Source organism: Balearica regulorum, chromosome 2, assembly GCF_011004875.1.
Source record: "Balearica regulorum gibbericeps isolate bBalReg1 chromosome 2, bBalReg1.pri, whole genome shotgun sequence".
Lineage (NCBI taxonomy): Eukaryota > Metazoa > Chordata > Aves > Gruiformes > Gruidae > Balearica > Balearica regulorum.
Window position 1 is genome coordinate 91512628 of NC_046185.1, and position 16720 is coordinate 91529347.

A 16720-nucleotide genomic window follows, 5' to 3' on the forward strand; every position below is an offset into this window, starting at 1 on the left:
CGGTACCAGATCTCCATGGACACACGAGAAGAAAATTCATTACAAAATGGAAACAAACGTCCCTCCAACTAAGCGCCGGCCAGCACTGTTGCAAATTATGTCCACCAAAGAGGCCAGGGACTACACAGATGTAGAGAAAGATAACCAGCTCGCTGAGACAGATCCCGCAAGGCAGCGTTCAACAGCATTGGCACGATGACTTTGTTAATTATATTGCCATTGTTGCTGCTGTGGTTTTATCACTGCAGCAGAGTTTAGACAGCCCAGCTGAGGGTAAGACACCCCCATACACCCCCATCCAGGTTAAGTGGGTAGCAAAGAATTAAGTATTTCTGCTCCTGCATGCAAATACAAGGTCCTGATCCTGGAGGGGCCAGCGCACACGCTTGGATTTTAGCATCTGACTCCCTCTACTGAATGGATTAAAGTTAACGTATGCGCACAGCTCCTGGCAGAAGCGCTGCCAGAGAGATGCTACAGAGAAGGGGAAGGGGAAAGGAAGCATAATTACTCCCGGGAGGATTCGTGCATTGCCGCCGCCGCCGTCCCCCGGGCTGCACCTGTTATGAGAAGAAGAGTCTTTAAGTCTCTAGGGAAGAAATCTTGAAAAGTTCCCAGCAGTAGGCTTGAAATAAAGGAAGGGAAATAGATTTCAGCTTCAGATTGCTTCACATAGTTTATTTCAATAAAACTCTTTTCACTAGGATGCGGATTTGTAAAAGGTAGCAAGTTCTTTGGCACTGCCCTTCTCTGTGCCTACGTGATAAAAATGACATAAAAAGGCTCATCCAGTGCCAGGGGCGTGGAAGGACAGATGGAAGGACAGAAGGACAGCCCGCACTCTGCCCTGTAAAGGCAGCTGTGCCCTGCTGCCCTTTGCTATGCTCTCACCAGTTTGGTTGGATCAAGGGACTTTTGTTTGTTTAATCTGGATTTTTCTAACATTTTTTATAAACACATCATGCTTATAAATCAGTCATTTAGAGCACATAGCTCTCGGACACATTCACTTGAGCACAGCTCGTACCGGGGAGGTGGGGTCCCCCATCATTCACAGGGATAAATAGCAGCAATCCCTACAAGTGCTGGGAAAGCACTGGCACACCATAACAAAGGTAACTAACGCCTGGTTTCTGCGTTATGATCACCTAAGGGACCTCTAATAGGCAACATATTTATAAGACCTCAGTGTCAAACTTTCAGCTCCGGGAGCGAGTCACCAAATAATCATAAAACTGAAATGGAGCTTGCAAGCATTTTAAAAATAATCAGCACATGGGGGATCCATTCCTTTTCGTTTCTGAGCCCACAGTGGAGACTTAAATCATATTCCCAAGGTTTATTCTGTTACTAAGAGGCCTAGGAACTTTTTTTAGCCTAGTTTCCTAGAGAAACAAAGTTTATGTGATCATGCTGTCTGTGTATCTTCCTGTCTTCCTGTTTTCCTTCAGCTGCTTTTGAAACCGTTGGCCAAGCTGTCAGAGGAGGAGAAATCAGGGACAGTAATGTCCCTACTTCTTTTATTTATTTTTTTTAAATCATTAATGGGACAGAGGAAAGAAACCTCTTTGAATCCCTCCAAGCAAGAGGCAGGGAGAGCTCAGTGCTTCTCCGTTCAGTCCAGCAGCCAGTGAGCACGCGTGCGTGAGACAGCAGTACCTAACCAAACTTCGTATTATCCCCGGCTCATGTAACATCTACCAGTGGGAAAAAAAATGAAGACTTCTACGGTCTCAGACCTCTGGGAATAATGGGAAAAAATTACATTAACCATTAAAATCACTACTGAATCTGGACCCATCAAACCTCATGCCTTGCACAAAAACTTCGCAAGAAGGCTGTTGCCTAAAGCTGTGAGGCAGAAGTACAGCCCATAGAGATTAACAAGGCATCTATCGGTGGAAACAGGTTCAAGCCCCACTGATCACAGGTAATTGTCACTCCTTATACTGATACCCTGTGATAAAATTATGATGAACATTTTGGCTCATGGATATCTGACAGGCTCGTACACATTCCCTTGTTCTCTTCCATAAAACACTGGTTTATTGCATGCTTTAAAATACTCAGCAGAGTATTTTACAGATTGCTAAGCTGCGAATGGGCATGTAAAAAGGCCACATATTTGTGGTAACTCAGTTTAATAAACTGCTGCAAAACCCCAGTCTCTCTCTCTCAAAAAGAAATTCTCTAGTTAGGAGGAAAGCCTTCACCCCTGTGCTAACATTAAAGGCTTCAAGCAGGAGAAGTTGGTCAACATGCTTACTGTAGAAGAGCAACAAATTCTGTATTCACCTGTATGCCATTCAGCCCACTTTTTGTCCTTGGGTTGGGTACAGAAATTTGACCAATAGCTTTCTGCTGTGATATAGTTTGTAAATGCTCATCTATTAACTATAACCTTGAAAACAAAGGTGCATCGACATCTTTAGGTGCAAAACGTAGGGAAGTTGCTACTTCAGTGTTGGCCAGCTGCCTTTCCAACCAAAGGGGAGATGTCCCAGGAGGTCGTTCAGAGCAGGAATCCAGCTCGGATACTCTGAGCCACCTTCTGCCTGGGCTAATCTCCCTCCACAGACAAGACAGGGGAAAGAGCTTCCTGCATTGAAGTTTAGCGCCCAAAGACAGGCAGCACGAATAGCCCCCCTGAGGCTCTCAAACCAGGAGAGTGCTTGGGCGTGATGATAAATCCCTTTGCCTCCCTTAAAGTGGGTGCCCCAGCCTAAACCAGTCTCAGGGAGCCACCTCGAAGGAGTCACAAACCCCCTGTCCCACCAACCGGGGTCTGCCTCTGGGCAGCCTCTGCAGACCCGGCACATGGGGCAAGCTGCAGCCCGGCCACTGGCCCACCTTGGCACAGCATCACTGAGGTGGGAAGGGACCTCTGGAGATCCTCCTGTCCAACTGCCAGCTCAAAGTAGGGTCAGCAACAGCAGGCCCCTCAGGGCCGTCTCCTGCTGGGTTTTGAACATTTACTGCCAGTGCAGAGTGCTGGATAAACACTCCAGGGGTGCTGCCGCAGAGGTTATGCTCTCTACAGTCCTGGATATTGTCTCTGATGCTGCAGTTGTCAAGAAATGAAAGAACGGGAAAACAGTGTTTATGAGCTCTGGCAATTATCTGCAGAGCTGCATGCTTATCTCCCCTTACCCCATCACAAGGCGATGTTTAGAAAAATACACTGATATGAATCAAATCTTGATCCTTTGTTTTTTACCGTACATCAGGACAGAGTCATACCTATATCTTCTCAATAATTAATAGTTCACTGTATATTAAACAAAGGACTAAACATCAATGTGAAAAATATTCTCACATCAGTGAATTTCAATTACCAAAACTTGATTATTTGAAAAAAGAAACAACTCTTCTGTAATCCAAAGCAATGTTGAATTTGTTGCTGGGTATTAACTATACTGAAAGTCCATTAGTTAGACAGCCCCTCATTCATCCATGTTAATTCACTCTCCTCCTCTGAAGTAGCTGAGGTTTAACAGAATTACAGTCCTCATATACAAACATAACACAAATAAATGACATGCAGATATTTCATCATAATTTACTAAGTGCAACAACAACTACTTCATTCACTGCTCAGGACTTGCATACTAGAGCATGACGATGGCCCTTTGGCACCAGCTCACTACAGAATAATTACAGATAGTCCTATCGCTGACAAAAAGCTCCTTTAAAAAGAAAGTTGAGGTTGCAAACGCAAGCATTCAAAATTAGAAAGCGCCCAAATTAAGGCTGATTGTGCAAGTCCCTCCTGACATACGCTTCAATTACATGAATGCATGCTGGTTTTCACAGCAACTTGTGCTTCCCTTCAGCTGCGTGGGATCTCAGCGGCACAAGCCTGTCATCCCGCTCCATACCGCCGACCTCCCCTGTCACCTCCCCCTGTGCCACCACCCCAGCTCTGTGTCCCAGGCTCCCTGTGCCTTCACCCCTGGTCTTCAGCCTTGGTGGGACACTTTCCACTCTTCAGCACAAGCTCCCCAGTTTTCCTTGCCAGGCAGTTGCCCATGTTTCACCCCAGCAGTTTCCAGCCCTCATTTCCCATCTCAACTCCCAGACCAGGTTTCTTACAGCAAGGCCCAAGTATCTTCTACACTCCAAGTCCCCAGCCTCAACCTTTCTCTCTAGGCTGCTTTAGTCCACCTATTTATGCCACCTCCACAAATGAAGCCCAGGACCCTTTCTCCTCACCGTTTGGGGTCCAGGAGGTGAATGACGCGGAGCACAAGTCTCCGTGGCTGTGCCAGGAGGCACCAAGAAGAGCATTACCAGTAACCTCCCGCTCAGTCCCTGCAGCCATAGACCACAGCATGGTCTCCGCAGACAGAAACATCAAAGCAGCCAAATTTACAAGCCTCTACCAGGTGTCTGCAAACTGTGATTTTTCCAAGGGCTTATAACTTGGCTAAATCTGGGTATTTTTCACAGGAGCCACAAAAGATGTATGCATGAAACTAGATTTTCCACATAACGTTATCACTGCCTGATTGTAGTTTCCCTTTCCAAAGTGCAATGGCGCTACATCTTCCACAAGAAGCTGTTCTGGGAAAAAAATTCCTAGAAAGAGCTGAACAGCCAGGAACATCCCTCCAGAATCAGACTGAGTAGTCATCTGGCACAGAAAATGTTAGCCCAAAAGGTTAAGGTTTCAACAAGTTATAGAATATGTAAAAAAAGTGGTGCAACTCAACTCAGACATTAATTAAAGCAAACTGAGTAGGAGAAAGGTTATTTTCTCTAGCCTAGCACAAGTACCACATATATTACCCTTAGGGCAGTATGAGTCCACAGTTCACATTACAGGCCTTGAGAAGATGAAATCACGCTGTGTAAACACTCTAAAAGTAGTTCATTAGGACTGAACAACCCAGCCTGTTCAGAGTGTTTTATGCCTCTTGATTGGTGTTATAAAACCTGTGGTTACCACAGGCAGAACGCCCCGGCCCCTGTCCAACAACAAAAGTCCAGCGATCACCAGGACAGGTCCCGCCATGTACTTTAGCAGAGAAAATAAAGCGAGGCGTGGAAGTCTCTATGTTTATGCAAACTTTTTTGCTTGACTTGTTTATACTACATGTTTGCAAACCACTGGCAGATCTTGCCAGCCGTTACCTGCACGAGAAGCTACGCTGAAGCATCCTCAGCCGAGTAACTTTACTCACATAGTTAAGCGTTAACAGGATTAGGACCGAGGACTGGAATTTCAGTGTCAAATCTGAAGCATGTGTAGAAAACCAAGCATGCTGGGATGTTTCTGTGCTCAGCACTAGCATGACAGCGAATGCGCTTCATCCTGACACTTCCTGAAAATGACATCATTTATAATTAACACTGCAGCTGCAGATTCACCACCATTTAAAATTAATTAGGTAACAAAGCTCTTTAGGACATCCCATAGATTTTCTGGGATAGACAGTGTGGCTACTTAGGCACATGAATACGAAGTAAATACAGTTTTTTACTGGGGCGTCTGAAAATGAGAGCACCCTGTGTCTGCCTCAGCAGAGGGCACGGCATTGCTGGTGGCTGGGAAGTACATTAAAAACAAGCCCGGCCCTGCGAGAGACGCCTGATGGGACTGCCCTGGCTGAGGCAATACTCCTGCTGCAGTCTGCCAGTCAGGGCCTCATCCTGCAGTCCTCGCACCTCTGGAAGAAACTTGGGGGATTTCAGCAGTGCCTAGTTTGAAGACTATTCATGCAAACAAACATCTTCAGGACCAGACCTGCCAAGGCAAAGGCATTCAAACCTCTGTCAGCGTGTACCGAGTCCAGTGGACTGCAGTTGCTGCTATCTGTCCTTACAGGCTTTCCCCCTCCTGCCCTGCTGCAAACAAGACGATGCTGAGAGCATTTCGGACCTCGCTGGCTAGAAATCCATTGTGGCCGCAGCAGTGCAGACCCCCTTGCTGGTAGGGGTCCTACTGCTGGGGCCCCCACTAATGTGGCAGAGCTGTACCCACTCTACTGTGGCAGTGGGAGAGCTGTCTTTTCCCAGCCTCGCTCAGTTAGTATGTGTTTTTCCAAACAACCTGCTTATAGTCCAAGAGGGAATAAGCTTCTTATTAAGCTGATAGATCCATCTCATTAATACTCACTCTCCTAGAGCTCCCGTCAAGTGTGTGTTCATGTTTTCTAGCACAATGCCACTTATATCACATTTAAGATTGCTGCTGGAAAATATGTGCGGAGGTTCCTAGTTCAGACCTCTGGGCACTGAGATTTGCCTGTTCCATGTGTCTAATGTCAGTCCTGTGACATGTCAGCTCTTATACATGCCTCTGATTTAAAAAGAGTTGTTTAAAACCCCTTATTCCCATCTCCCTTAAAGGAGTGCAGACCGCCTTAGAGATCAGGCTGGAGAGCAGGAAGATGTGGTTGAAGGGCAAAAAATTAACCCAACCTAATTTCTGAAGTCAGATGGGACTTACCCTCAAATCACCAGGAAGCTTTCAAAGAGTTTACTGTGTCACTGTCTGGACTGATGAAAGTTACCTGTGAGAAAAGCTTTTCTTTTTAAACACCTTTTTACGTTTGGAAAAGACCTCCCCTTGCTCAGGGGAAGAAAGAAAAGGATTAAAGGCCTTATCTTACCTTTCTCAGCTTCCCAGCTTTCCCACTGATTAAATTGCTCAGCAAATCAAATTCTGTGAAGAGGCCAAAGGGTAGGTCTGGGTGTGAGTCTCAGGGGTGTGAGCTTTGCAGGGCCACACCAATTCCCATTAAAACGAGTGAAGGAGTTTCCATTGACTACAATAGGATTTGGATGGTCCCATAAAGAAGTTGCTGAATATCTCTTAGACCTGACATCCCAGCACATGTCTGCAAGGAGCCTGCACCCACCCTGTGGCAAGGCAATGGCAAGGACAGGCGTTGGGGAGGCAGTAGATTACATCTCTCCTCTTTGCAAGGAAGGTTAGCCTGATTCTCACTTCTTTCATCCCAACTTCAACATTAAAAATGGACCAACCTGCAAAAGGAGCTCATGGGAGCCTATATACGAGTTGTAACAAAGCTGCCAGGTTTCCGTCAGGGAGGCTGGGGGGAAACTGCCCAAGGCAGAATGCGTCTTTGGAGAGGCTTTGTTTCAAGTTGAAGTGCTCAAGACTGCATTCATCATCCTCAAAGAGAAGTGCTTGGCGGCCCTCCATGGAGGGAGGGGAGTGCGCAGCAATTGGACCCTCAGCAGCTGCCAGGGAAAAATAATCCAGAAGGAACATGAATAAATAAAATACATTTTGCTAGTCCTAATATTACACTGCTTTCTTCCTGCTTTTCCTCTAACGGTTTAATTCCCTTCCAACCATCTTCTGTTTTTCTGCCAGCCTCTGTCTGTTGTTTTCCATGTTTCTTTTATTTGTTGTATTTTTTTCTTCTTCATTTTTTTTTCTTCATTTTTTCATTGCAGAGCAGCATCCTCTGGCCTCTCATTCTCTTTTTCCCATGGTGTCTTCACATGTTTTCTCCATAATCTGTATCACCTTGTCCATTTCTTAGTTTTTCCCATGAGTTGTCTCTCCCTGTCTCTTTCCCTTTAAATCCGGTGCTGCTGTTTTCACCTTATCTGCATGTCTTTCCCCTCCATTGCTTAATTTGCTACTCATTTCTCTTGTTCAGTCTTCTTTTAAAACCACTCTGACATAGCTCCACAATACTTTGCAGACCTCGGAGCTTGTTTTCTTATTCTTTTCTCTGCAAATGTTTTGTCTCATCATCTTCCCAAGTTTAAACAAAGAAAAACCTTTGACTCCAAACCATTGCTTATGCTCAAATGGCAGAGGTGCAACTACCATTTTCTGGAAGATCCTCCCCAGCTGCTTGCCACCGACCCAAGGGCAGGAGCCCAGCTAAGGAGACATGGATCCACGCAGGGAAAGGTCCTCTATGGGGGAAGTGACAGCAACATACCTCCATGCTTAGATCACAAGCGCCCAAACCTTACGGTGAATAAGGATATTACAGGGTAAGTTACAACTATAGCAGTCAACACACGCTAGGAAATTCATTGCTAAAGGACTCCGAGTTTGGCTGAAAGCTGCAGACTCTGGCTCTTTCAAATTACATGATGCTGGTGCCTAAAGAAAAATGTGACAAATGAACATGAAGAAAATATCTATAAGCAGAGTTTTCCAAAGCAGGATTCACCTATGTGTGGCAGAGCTCAATTGCATCTTAAAGTTGGAAGGGTTTTGCTTTCTCTGAATGTGTTCTTACACTGATTTTTGTGTTGCTACTGACAGATGACAGATTTTCTACTCCACGTGATAGAGTATGGCAGGAATGGAAAAATCCAGTGGTCTGCAGGCTCTGAACTCAAGAGCAGCACTGGCAAATGCCCAAACATAATCACAAGAGAGAGACCAACTTCATCGAACCCTTCCCCTGCTTGGGATTTCACCTTCCCTAGCCATCGTAGCTGTCTTAAGCAAATTGGGCTGCTCTTAGGGGACACTCATTGGCCCAGGTAGATTTGATCTTGTTCACTGTGGCTTTATCGAAGTCAGATCAACCAGCATCATTCTCAATGCTAGGATTTTATTTTTTGCTTTTCACTTCACACCCCATAATTCCTTCCCTGCTGCTATGAACTATATTATTGGGCCTGAACTCTTGTAACCACCTTCCTCATCTTTGACGCCTTATAAATACAGCACCCTGCTCCAGCCAGATCCAGTCCCAGCTGGCTTGCTCTACCCTTTGTTTTACGAGGAAAACTTCTCTGACATGCGACGGTGGCTCCAGGAGACTGCCAGGCAGCTTCGGGGGAAACGCTCAAATGAATGAGGAGGACTAAGCTGTAAATCTGAGGTGAGGAGGGAGTCCGCCTCTGGTCCCTTGCTCCTGCTGCTCTCAGTGCAGCCAGTCTTTGCCTCGCATCGGATTATTTTTGAGCTGTGAAAACAGCTGCAGTTGCAAGTTGCTGCTTGCCAGAGCCTAATATTTCTCCTACCTGTCCAGACACCCCATATAACAAGAAAGTGCTGATGGCAGCATGACAAACCTCTCTCTGGAGCTGATTCTATGTAGTCATGTCTGCAGCTGAAGCACCATCGCAGCCTCACCAGCAGGTTGGCTCTTGTTGACGCTATGTTTTAAGGCATGGGGGGTGTGGGGGGTGTGATGGTGTTGCCACAAGGTGAAAAATGAAAGTAAAAAGAGCGAATAGTTGAAGAGCGGGGTGATGCTCGCTGTCCGTGAGGTGTGGCCTTTTTCTGCTGAGGACGCATAGTGTGCACCATCTCATTCAGCCACCTGTAGCTTATTAGGTAAGAAAAGCATGCTTTGGCATATGGCTCTCCGTACGGACCCACCAGTATTTTCTACAGGTGTCTCACACACTGCTAACCACTTCTGGGAAGTAGAGGAGGTGGCTGTTGAGTGACATCAGAGGGAGAGTCTCAGTTTAGGGCCCTGGTGATGAGAGCCCTGGCTGCTATTTATCCGCAGAGGTTTCTGTATGCTTATCAAGATCGATAAACAGTGGCAGTCACTCCCCAGTGATGCACCCACGCCAGCAGAGATTGCCCAGGATGTGGAAGCTGACAAATCTCTGTTTATCTGCTGATGGCTTAACTACCCTTATCCCGAGTGTGCCTCTTTTGGGAAACATCCAGCCGCGTAGTCACACTGGCCAGCAATTTAATTGCTTCTAAATCTTCATCTTTAATGTAACAGACACAGATTATTTTATTTTAAAACAAACCCGATTGCATTTGGTCTCATCACCATTGTCTTCTCTAGGTAAATATCCCAGCAGTCCAGACAGGTTTCTCTGTGACTCGGAGGAGGAGAAGTTTCACTCACTAAGCAGTCCTCAGCATCTCTCCTAGCCTCCTCCCTCAGGGTACCCGTGTGATGTTCCCTCTAGGAGCTGATAGCAATCATGGTCTTTGTCTCCCTGTCCGCTCCCACTGCCGTGAGTCATTAGGATTCACTCCCGGTCTTTTGTCTCCTTACTCGGTGTCATTTGACTGTAATCCTGTTCCTTGTCTTTCTCCTCCCAACTCTTACTGGCTTAGGTCTTTCTTTGGCCCCTTGTTCTGACTTCCCCTTTGTTTGCCCAGGTGGTGTCCCTGAGGAGCTGCATGTAGACCCGTTGTGGTGGTGACAGCCCCCTAAGCTGCAGATGTTCTCTGGCCTTAGACACAAGTGGGGAGCAATACAGCAAAGACAAACGCTCCCCATTTCCATACTCTGCTTTACCACATTTCTCACCTTCCCTCCACTGAGGAGCTTCCCGACCACAGCAGCTGGTTGTGATTTTCTCCAAAACTAAAGTCAATCCCACCTACCTCGGAGGGTGACCATAGTAACAGAAACGTCAGCAGTTAACACTCCCATTTCTACCAAAATCCAAGAATTTGGATGGAAGAAAAACAAACAAACAACAAAACAGTGTTGTATTCTGCCATAAACAAAGGGCATGCTAAGCAATTGCCTCCTTACAAGGCAGGTTTAAATACTCACGGGTTTTAGGGAACAGTTTGTTACCAGCATTGGCTTGCACTAGTAGAACTGCAGGCCAACGTGCATTCATCACTCTAATTTTATGCAGCTGCATTATTTTCACAGTTTATGGTGGCACCATCTCATTTATGAAGTACACACAGCAGTTATACATATGGCTGTATTATTTTCAGCACTTCAGGTGCAATTAGTAATTTCACCAAGCTAACACTGTCAAAACTACGGCAGCAGTACACACCGTATTGCAGCTGTTCAAAATTTAGAGAGCCCTATATACATTTATGCAATAAGTACATAGCAGTTTGTGTGCTTGAGTCTGGGCCACTGGTTCTAAAATGTTACCAGAAACATCAGGTGAAATTCCCTGTCACCGGCTCCTTTGCAGTGACAGGGGGTCCAGCTCTTCACTTATACCTGGGATGATTAAAGCATGATCACGGGTCAAAGAAACACTGCTTCTTCCCTGCCCAGAGCCATCATGAGACAAAACACCAATCTGAGCAACCAGGTCTCCTATCCATAGACCAGGGGATGAAACTGGCCTTTTGAGATATCTCTGCCCATAATGCTTCTTTTGAGTCATTTGCCAGTACTGTAAATGACTCTCCCAATAAAGGATCAGTTTCCTAGGGAAAGAGGAATGCTGCTAAGTGGGCAGGCTGGGCAGAAGGAGAAAAAACGATACAAATTTCATGGGCGATTGTGCTTGCCAAAAAACATGCCAGTTTGCCTGTCACTGATTTATTATTCCTAGTGCAGTAGTCATTAAGGAGGGTAAAACCACGGTGGTAATGAGAGGCATTATCTAGCACCGAGAGAACAGATTCAAAACTGCTGTAGTCAACTTCAGTGCTGACTTTCACCAGCATTTGCATGCTAGCAAACTCAGCAAAGAAGTGGCTGCTGCTCAAAGTTACAAGGAAGAGCAGTTGCCATTGGTTCCTCCTGAGTACCTGAAGCATTTCCGAAACCCAGACCTTTCATGCAGGTGTCGGGCAGTAGGAAACTGTGAAAATCAACTTTACAGTTTTTCAGTTTCACAATATGCAAACCAGAGAGAATAAAAGCTGCCTCCTGGTGCCTTCGAAAACTTGTTTAGAGTCTTCTAAGCTTTCTTCAACCCTTGCGTAGAAGGTACTGCTGGGGCGTGAAGCACAGTGAGGTTTCCCTCATCTCCCATGGCTGGTTCTGGGACCATGAGAAGATGAAGTGGCCTCCAGGCCCCAAATCCAAATTAACAGATGTTTCTAGCAGTTTTGTCTTCCTCTCTGCTCCATGAAAGAATGGATCTGTCCTTATCACCATCCCCCTACACTTGGCCAAATATAGATGTGGTAAAATACTAAGGGCAGGAAGCAAAGGCCTGTTGCGGGGACTCTGCTGCTTTTGGGCACGTTTCCCTTCACATCCTGACAGAGCCTGGCGCAGTCAGCCTCTGACACGTAGGGGAAAGTATACGTTTTTTGCTCTACTTTTTTGGCAGTTGTCGTTAGTTTGGCTCGCTTTCCCCTGCAATAACATCGACAAACACATTGCTCAAGGTACTCGGGCAGCAGCATTTCAGCCAGCCCATTCAGGCAATTTATGTTTCACTGTTTATAGGCGGCACCGCACCACTTGGGCGATGGGCTGAGCAGGAATTTGTATTTAAAACCTTCCAGGACACACTATCCTCTTTTTCTAGAACTTCAGGTGGAAACTTCCAGCACAGGGCTAAATACTTTCCACCTTTCCCGTGTTCCTCCAGCCACATGGTCTCTGTGGGGGGTTGGAATTTCACTCTCTCAGGTCCTGATTTCACCTTCCCTTCGCCTGCCTTCTCTCTGGCCTTTCAGGACTTACCTCATCCAGAGCAATTGCCTCTTCCAATTTGATTTTTTTTGTAATTAATATGTTTTGACTTGAGACAGAGTAGGAACATTGCCTTCAGAGACGCTGCACCTCAAAGTTCATGTCCCTGGTTTCACAGTAAAAAGAAAGGTATTAAACCCCTCCATTACACTATGGTATGTGGTTTTCTAGGCTTCAATTGTTGTGTTTCCTTCCTGTTCTGCTTATTGACTCATTTCCTTAAATCTAATTTGAACTTGTTATTGAGTTTTAGCCTCAGACAATACATCAGTAGTGTCTGTAATACCCATCGATCCAGCAGGAAAATAGGTGGCAGCAAAAGAGGAAAGATTTTCATTACTTTCACAAGAGAGCACAAATTATTTTCTGATTGGAGACAATGAGGAAAAACAGTGGATAGGACTGGAGCAGACTGCTTATTTCTTCCAGGGAGAACCTTACGTGTCACTCCAGTGTCCAAGCATGTCTTATAAACCCCATAGAAATAATGACTTGGATTCATAGAGTTTTCATCAATTCTCTCTTGTAGTTGAGCATGTTTAAAGATCCCTTATAAAAGAAGAACAGAAACTGAGAGCACTTTTTTCAGGAGTTGGGGAAATTAGAGAACAGCTACTTTTCTTCTCTACCTTAACAAACATTTTAGGAGGTTTCTGGTATTCATCCTGTCTGGATCCCACCGGACACGTTACTTAAACGGAGTTCCTCTACTTTTTTTTTTTTTTAAAGTGGATTAAACATTTCTCTTTCTAATCCACCAGAGCACAGATTTCAAAGGCAAATGTGATCTTGCTTTTCCATGCTCAGGCAGATATTTGCTCTGAGAGAAGCCTTTGAGTGTAAATACCAAGGATACTGCAAATGTTCTTGATTCAAAACCACTTTAAAGACAGCAGCTGTCTGGCTCCCTTATATCTGGTCCACGATTAAAGACATTTTTTTTGTTGAATGCTTGCCCCTGGCTTCCTTTTAGCAAGTTAAGAGACTTATGTCCAATGAAAAACATTGTTATAGGAGTGGCTGGCTATTCAGTGTTAGCTGGGCTTTGCCTAAGCCTCCAATGACTTGAGCAAAATTTTCTGTGTCTGCAAATGCACCCGTTTATGTATCTAACTACGTGATCTGCAAGAAGGTGCTGTGGCTCTACTTTTATGCCCACACTTGAGCATAGATTTAATTTTAAACTGCAAGCACCCTTCTTGATACTCACATTTAATTGCACCTGAACTGTCAAAATGCAGCCTTTGATCGTGGGCAAGTTTCAAGCCCTTGCTTGCAATTAAGGAAGATGTTACAGGAAGCATCAGGCTGCATTTGGAGTGGGAGTAAAGGAAGTCAAAGAACACATGTGCTCTAGCAGCAAAACACATCTGGGCTCCTCCCTTCCAACTTCAATAAACTGTGGATGCAAGTTGCTACGAAATGATGCTGGTTCAGTGCAGCCTGCAATCAGATGTGGCGCATTATAGGATACCACCTTATTCAGTATCAGACTCAGCCAAACGTCACTCCTTGAGATGCAATTTATTAGAAGCATTTCACAATTCAGATGTCAATTTAGCAGAGAGCAAGCTTTTCCTCTCCCTAGCTCTTGCAGCCTTTCGCTACAATCAAAATACCCCAGAAGTGGAGGTGGGCCTGGCTGCGGGCTGCTGACAGGTCCCTGCAGAGCTATCCGGCTGGCTGGGGGGCTCCTTCCCCCCACGCTGCCTGACCCAGTGCCACCATCCTCCCAAAAGCAGAGACAGAATAGCCTCAAAAGTCAAGCCCCCTGATCCTACTGACAGAAGGTCTCCAATTTGCTTAGCTCCCACGTGGGACTGGCCCTGGCCATCACTGCCTGGCATGTCTGCACCTCAACCCACACAGTGGACCATTACCAGATGATTACTAGAGCAGCCAGCCCAGGTAGCCCCAGCCTCACAGAGCTTCTCCAGGGCTTGTTTCCGCACGCTGGTGCTGGTTCATCCAAGGAGCTTGGGTTAGAGGCAGGTGGCTCCCAGCCACTTTTGTGTTGCCTGCCCCGAGGTGATGCCTGCTGCACTGCAGAACCTGGGGAGTTGCCTCTGTCTGCAAATCATCCAGCCGACCCAAGCCAAAGCCCGCTGGCTTCAGTGAGAGCAGTACCGGGTCCTCAGTAGTCAATTTAAAAAAGCAGCTGCAACAAAATAAAATAAGCATAGGGCTTCTGTGCCAGCAGAGGCCAGAGAGCTTGCTGGAGGAGCTGCCTCAAGGAGCTCTGCGCAGACAGATCAATCACGGTACTTTACACCTACAGCCAAATCTTCCTCCGGGTTTCCCTGGCCCAGCCTCAATTCATTTTAATAGCGGCTGGGCTGGTATAAATGAGAAAAGAATTTGGCCTTTGCTGTCAATTGCATTTTTCATCTATAAGGTATTTTACAGACACTAAGTAATGAGCTCACACTAAGGCCTGTGAGGGAAGTGAAGTGTTATCATGCTATCTCTTTAGAGGAGCCAAAAAGGCTAAATGACTTGCCCAAGGCCAAGGACTGTCGAGGCCTGAGTATTTATGAGTCCTGGGCTCGTAACACGTTGTCCCAATGGCAGGGTCTCAGCTCATAGTGTCGTTACCCACAAATTCTGCATGAAGAGACAGCATTTCCGCTGTTCTTTGGCTCTGTTTTCTGTGCATGGCTCCTTCTGGAATGCTCTGAACCCAGGGCTCAGGGCCCAAATAACTGGTAGGAGAAAGCTTTAAAGACATTATTGTGCCTTAAGAAGTCACAGCTTGCTGAAGAGATTGATAAGGTGCCCAGCAACAATAAAACTATTTATTATTATTCTTGCCAGAAGAGACAGCATTATCTCAAGGCCTTGGTCAGATGATCCAGAAAATACAGATGTAGTTTAGGCTAGACAAAACTGCTAAAAAGATACAACTTACTGTCCCTTCTGCCTGTTTAGTGAGAAAGGAACACCCTCCTGCTTTGTTCTTTGGGGGGGGTGGGGGTGGTGAAGAATCATACTTGATACTTGTTATTATTAGAGTTTGGCCTGGCTCGCTCATACCTCGGGAAATCGAAGGAGACATCACTGAGGAACATAAGCATGCCACACACCTGACTGTGAGTTTACTGGTGGGGCAAAGGACTGTTTCCCCCCTCTCCCAACCCCGCAGTCTCCAATTGTCTGGTCCTTGCCTCACGCTGGCAATAAACACGTTCCCGGAGCAGATGGACACTATGGGGTTTATCAGCTCCCCTAAAACTGGCATGGTGGCCCGGCTGACTGCCCTTTCCCACAGGAGCCCCAAAACACAAAATGCACATACAAGCAAAGGCACAGTACGTATCGTGCCAAAACACATCCAGACTCGGGCGTCTTCCCCATGACTTTTGGGGTGCGGGGGCCCCTGTCCTTGGCACACACCTCCTGGGCTGTGCAGCCACCGTTACGCAAGTCACGCAGCAGACAAGGAGCAAAGCACCGGCAGCAGCCAACAACAGTATCATTAGCTTATAAACCTTGATAAATGGAGATGAACAGCTTTTTATGGCAGATAAAGTACGTAAGAGTAACCATCTCGTGTTTTGTGGTGATAAATGGCATCTCCAATACCAGTATTATGGCTTTCCAGGGGCAACCTGCATCAATCGAAAAATAAAAGTGCCTTTCTGTTGCAGCAGGGTCAGTCCTCCGGGAAGGGAGCCCACTCGGCTGTGCCAGCGGGGCTGCCCCCAGTGCCCCCTCCCCTCCCGCCAGACCTTCGCACGCCAGCAATCGGGACAGTATCAGTAATTCACCTCTAGCCTGAGATCCAAGAGCATAAAAATCATGAGTAATATCGTCATCGCCTAACGTGCATCGAGAAGAGCAGGGAGGGATGCCCGGGCAGAGGAGCGGTCACAGGGTGGTGTCTGTGCCAGGCAGTGCTCACCCACCCTCAGTGAGGCGAGCCAGCGGGCTGCCGCACGGCACCGCTCCGGGAAACCAGCATCCCAACTCCGCTGCTCTCCAGGAAGCCGGCACACGAGTAAAAAAAATCCCCTGGATTTGGCAGTGGGACAAGGTTTCCTTTTTCTAGTGATCCCAAGAAACTTCCCTGTCAGGGAGGCTGGGGCAAGGTGCTCTCAGGAGCCACTGTGTGCTGGCAAAACATATTGGTGATGCAGGGTTTCCCATAGCGGGTTTGGTTAAAGGCCCTTGCACTCTTCTGTTGCCCTAAGGGAGAAACATTACCTAAAAGTCTGGTGCTTTATACATCAAAGGATATCGGGGTTTTGGTTTGTTGGGGTTTTTTTTTTCCCTAAATTGCTCTGAGTAAAATTAAGCTAGACATTTTCATAAGAGTATCAATTTAAAATCCACTTCACAGTTGTTGAGTGAAGAAGCTAGGATCCAAAGAGAGGCTTAAATAA